Genomic DNA, 4,672 nt, shown 5'->3' with positions numbered 1-4,672 from the left:
ATGTATTTCATATTCTCAAATAGCTCTGAGTCTAATTTTCCACCATGGAAACCTCATACTTTGAAGCCTACCTGATGTACCAAAAACAACTTTTTCAATAAAGGGCAGATTGAAAATCAATTTGCAACCCTATTTGCTCGAGTATTTTGTTTTTTTCCACCTTCCAAGAAATTAAACACTCACCTTACCCAAAGGTAATGGTAAAATAAGCCCTAAATCTTCAGACCAACATTTGGGAACTTGGTTTGTTCAAGCTTTTATAAAAAGTAATGGAAGCAGAACCTCAAATCACACACAAAGCTTCAAAGGTCCCCACCCCATCTTTAAGTCAGCTGTAACTAGTGCTTAGGTTAAGTATCTGAACAACAGAAGTTCCAAAACAATGGGGTCATTTAATTTCCAGTGTTGTCTGTTTTGTGATATGAAACCCTAACATTTCAAAAGTTACTATGTATTATAATACACAACTCAGCTTTTTTATGTTTAAAACATTCCCCACATTCCAGAGTGCTAATTTGAGGCCAAATGCCTGGAAAATGTCTCCTTTAACTCCTTCACTGACATAACCCATTTGATATTTCTGTTGTCCTTAACTGCATTGTTTTGATTGATACATCAGAAACTCTAGGACCTAAACAAAGTCTTAAAAAATTACAGAAGAGGGATGAGGAAAGACAACAAAGAGCTGGACAATTTTGTAACCTCTTTCTTAAGTAGATATGGCCCCATCAACTGCTGCCTGGTGAGGCTGCTGGAGAAGGGGACACAGAGGAGGTGGTGAGGGATCCTACCCAGTTCAGTGGAATTCCTGTGGAACCAGCAAAAAGGATCTCTGCTCTGTGAAAGCACAACAGCAGTCGACAGGATGAAGGCCAAGCTGTCAGTTCCCAGAGGGAGTCATCATAGTGCAGAAGAAACTTCATAAGTAATTAATTTGAAGTTACATGGTTAGATTTCCTGATTTTTCTTTCCAAAGCTTAATGATGTTGCCTTTCATTCTTTAGCCAGCATTTTATAATGTGGAGGTCACTGGAAGAAATTGTTTGCAGGCTTTTTTCTATTTTATGAAACTTGAGAGAAAAAGCAAAGTACACAGGGAAATTTTCTTCTAAAAGTCAATACGTTCTTCTAGAAGGCTGCTCGCTAAGTTAATTTAAGCAAGTTGTTATTTGAAAACTATGTTATATCTTTCAAGGGTAGTATTGCCTTTTTTAGCCCTCTGTTGAGAGAAATTTAAGTGTGCAAACATAATTGCCCCTTTTCTTCTCTCATCCCAAAGTAGATGTTTCTTCATACTATAGAGGAAATCACCAAATACTCAAAACAGTTTGAATAGATTCCTGCAATCCCCTATATAAACTCCATGATGCTGGCTTGCACATTGTCAACCTAGGATAAATAATGTTTAAATGAGTATCCACTTTCTCAGCCAGGAAGACTATTTCCCTACCAGAATCTCCTTCCGATTTGATTTAATTATGCTCTAAGATGCTATCAACAACGTTAAGTGTGCTGTAAAATTGGAATTGTATCATAGTTCGTGTTCATTAGTATCCCCCTTTTGCTTTCTGAGAAGCTTTAGAAAGATTTCACACTCTTGTGGTTAACGAAATACTTCGCTACAGCTTCTGGAATAGTCCTGAAGCCAAGAGTGCGTTGGGAGCCCCCCCTCCCACCAACCAATGTCAATGTTCCAACTTGTTTCAAAAGAGCTCATTAAATCACACTTTCTCTTTACATTAATGTCTCCTACTGTTAGTCATTTTCATATATTTTACCCAATAGACTGCTTTAACCACCCAAGAACATAATGTCCCTGGAGATGGGCTTTAAAAAATAGAAATCAGAAAGTCATTAGCGTATAAATCATATCACTGGAAAAAATATCGTGGATTGATGGAGCTGAGGTGAGCCTTCTAAGGCAAAGACAGGTTGGAAAGCCCAAAGGAGAATGAGTGTTTATTCATAAATCCAAATGGAATTAATTGAAACAATCTAGTGGAGGTTTAAAAATAATGGCATCCATCGGAAGTGCTACAATTGTCTTTCACAGTGGGCTCATTAGCCAGCACTATATTTTGATTACTCTTCTTCAGGGACCAGCTTTAGTCAATTAAAAATGATTTATGATTCTGGGTCTAAAATGTAGTCGTTTGGGGGAAAGTTCATCCATCTACATAGCAACATATCCATCCAACTTTGGACTGAAAAATTTTCAAAAATGCCATAATCTGATTGGTTGACATCAAGAAGTGAAAGAGATTTAAGAGCCTGTTATAATCAACATAAATGTTCTATTGATTCTTAAAACCAGGAGCACATTCCTTGCAGTCAAGGAACCACAACCCTGCCACTCACTCTACACATTTGGATTTCCCTCTGTGGGTTCGGTGCTGCTCTATCAATCTCTTGTTTGTTTGATATCAGGGAGTAGTGACAGACCATTCTGAGATTTAAATTAATCATGTGCTTTTTAGTTAATGACTGGTGCTTATGGATTACGACATGTTCTCTATATCCTACATCCTAAGTCTGCCTTTTAAAATGAAATATGGAAGGAAAACATAAAAAATTTTAAATAAAAAAATATTTTGAATGAAAAAGATCTTGCTCTTAAAGAAAATGAACTAAATGAATGAATAAGCTTTAAAAAATCAGCAAAACTGCCCTTTTACTCTTGACATCTTGTTTTTTTAAACAAAAAATATTCTTGTCTGAAATACTTATGCTCCCCCCTTTTATAACGCTTCACTTCACCCTTCACTTGACCTTTTCTTAATTCTGCCTTCACATCCACCTCTTGCTGTTTCTACCACCCAGAGCAAGCCTTCATCAAATCAAGCTTGGGCCCCTGCCATGACCTTGTGGCTGGCTGTCATTTGCCTACTCTCTCTCTCTTCCTATTATCTTGCACATCAAGACTAAAGAAATTCTTCTATAATACCTCATTCAGTTGTCCACTGCTCTATTCAAAAACTCCAGTATTCCCCATGCCTACAGCCACAATTGTCAACCTGTGCCCTGTGAGTGCCACAGAGGAGTCTCTGGGTCCTCAGCAAGGAGAGCAACCAAGTAGGTGGGGTCCACCTACTTGCCCACCTCAACCAGAGCACGTGCTGTCTGATCTGCTTATAAATTGAGTGTCTGTCTTTAGTATATTGGCCTTTCACTTTTATCTGTTCAATATATTGGCAAAATGTCATGTGAGAGAGTATTCCAAAACCTTTAATGTGTTTCCAAACCATTGGCCCACATACAGAATAAAGACTAAAATAAATAATTGAGTATAATGTTAAAGACCATCCATGTTCTAATCTTATCCAAGTGGCCACACGACTGAGAGCTGAGCTCAGCCCCAGGTCACATTACCTGTGCTCAAATCAAAGGCCCACCCCTTGCTAGCACTGTGATCTTCACTTAACCCATTACTTATCCTCTCTGAGCCTTTAAAGTGCTGATAGGTACTTGGCTAATAAGCTTGCTTTAAGGATTAAATAAAATTATATAGGGGAAGCACTTAGAACAGTGCTAGCCATAAAGATGAGGATCGGGGAAATGATCAGGATTTCCTTTCAAGCATTGGATACTATTAATCCCCATGTGAACTCTCTATTAGAAATTAACAGCCTTGGGGCACCTGGGTGGCTCAGTCAGTTAAGCATCTGACTGCAGCTCAGGTCATGATCTCACAGTCCATGAGTTTGAACCCCATGTCAGGCTCTGTGCTGACAGCTCAGAGCCTGGAGCCTGCTTCAGATTTTGTAGTCTCCCTCTCTCTCTGCCTTCCCCAGCTCAGGTTCTGTCTCTTTTTCTCTCTCTTAAAAATTAATAAACATCAAAAATTTTAAAAAGAAATAAACAGCCCTGTCCCCATTCCACAGATACTCCCTGGGCTTTATTTATACCTCACCTCTTGTAGGCCCACGTCACTAGGCTAGAAATGCCACCACTTCTGAAGTGAGAGAGGATATCGAAGAAGTATCCATTAAAGCACCTTAGAAGTACAGTCCTATCTTTGAACATCCTGCTTCCTGGCCAGGGTTCACTGAAGTGTAATACTGAGAAATTAGTGCTATGCTGCAAAAGGGGGACAGGGGGAGGGACTGGAAGATACTTGTTTTTACTGATGGAAACTCAGTTGCTTAAGAAACCCTGAGCATGTATTAACAGACACCATCCCAAAGCCAAGTGCTTACAAAGTCATTCTGATCTGGAAAATTATTTATATTTTAAAGTGAATGCTCCTCTTGGCCTGTTTAAACACTAAATATCCCCTGGCCCCTTTCAAAGAACAGGAGTCGAGTTTCATCTTCTGAGCCAAATTTCTTCCCCTTGCTTCATTCTACTCTGTGTTGGTTTCCTTCATAAGGGAATGTGTTTTAATATTTTTATATGCTTCCCAGAGCACTTTGAGAAGGAGGGTACCTTATGAGCATAAAATAATATATTCCAACACAGACATTCTGCTTGTAATTATCCATGCAAAGGCATCCTGAATTTTGATCAGTAGGAGAAGTATAATGAAGCACATAACATTTGGGGATTTCCTTATCTCTGGGATTGCATTAGGTACATTCAGGGAGTGAGGGGATTTTAATCTTGTCAAGTCACAAGTACCACACTTAATACATTTCTGTTTCAGTATGTTGATCAGTTTTATGAAAGTCTGACT

This window comes from Panthera uncia, chromosome B4 (assembly GCF_023721935.1).
Source record: "Panthera uncia isolate 11264 chromosome B4, Puncia_PCG_1.0, whole genome shotgun sequence".
Taxonomy (NCBI): Eukaryota; Metazoa; Chordata; class Mammalia; order Carnivora; family Felidae; genus Panthera; species Panthera uncia.
This window is presented reverse-complemented; position numbering follows the sequence as displayed.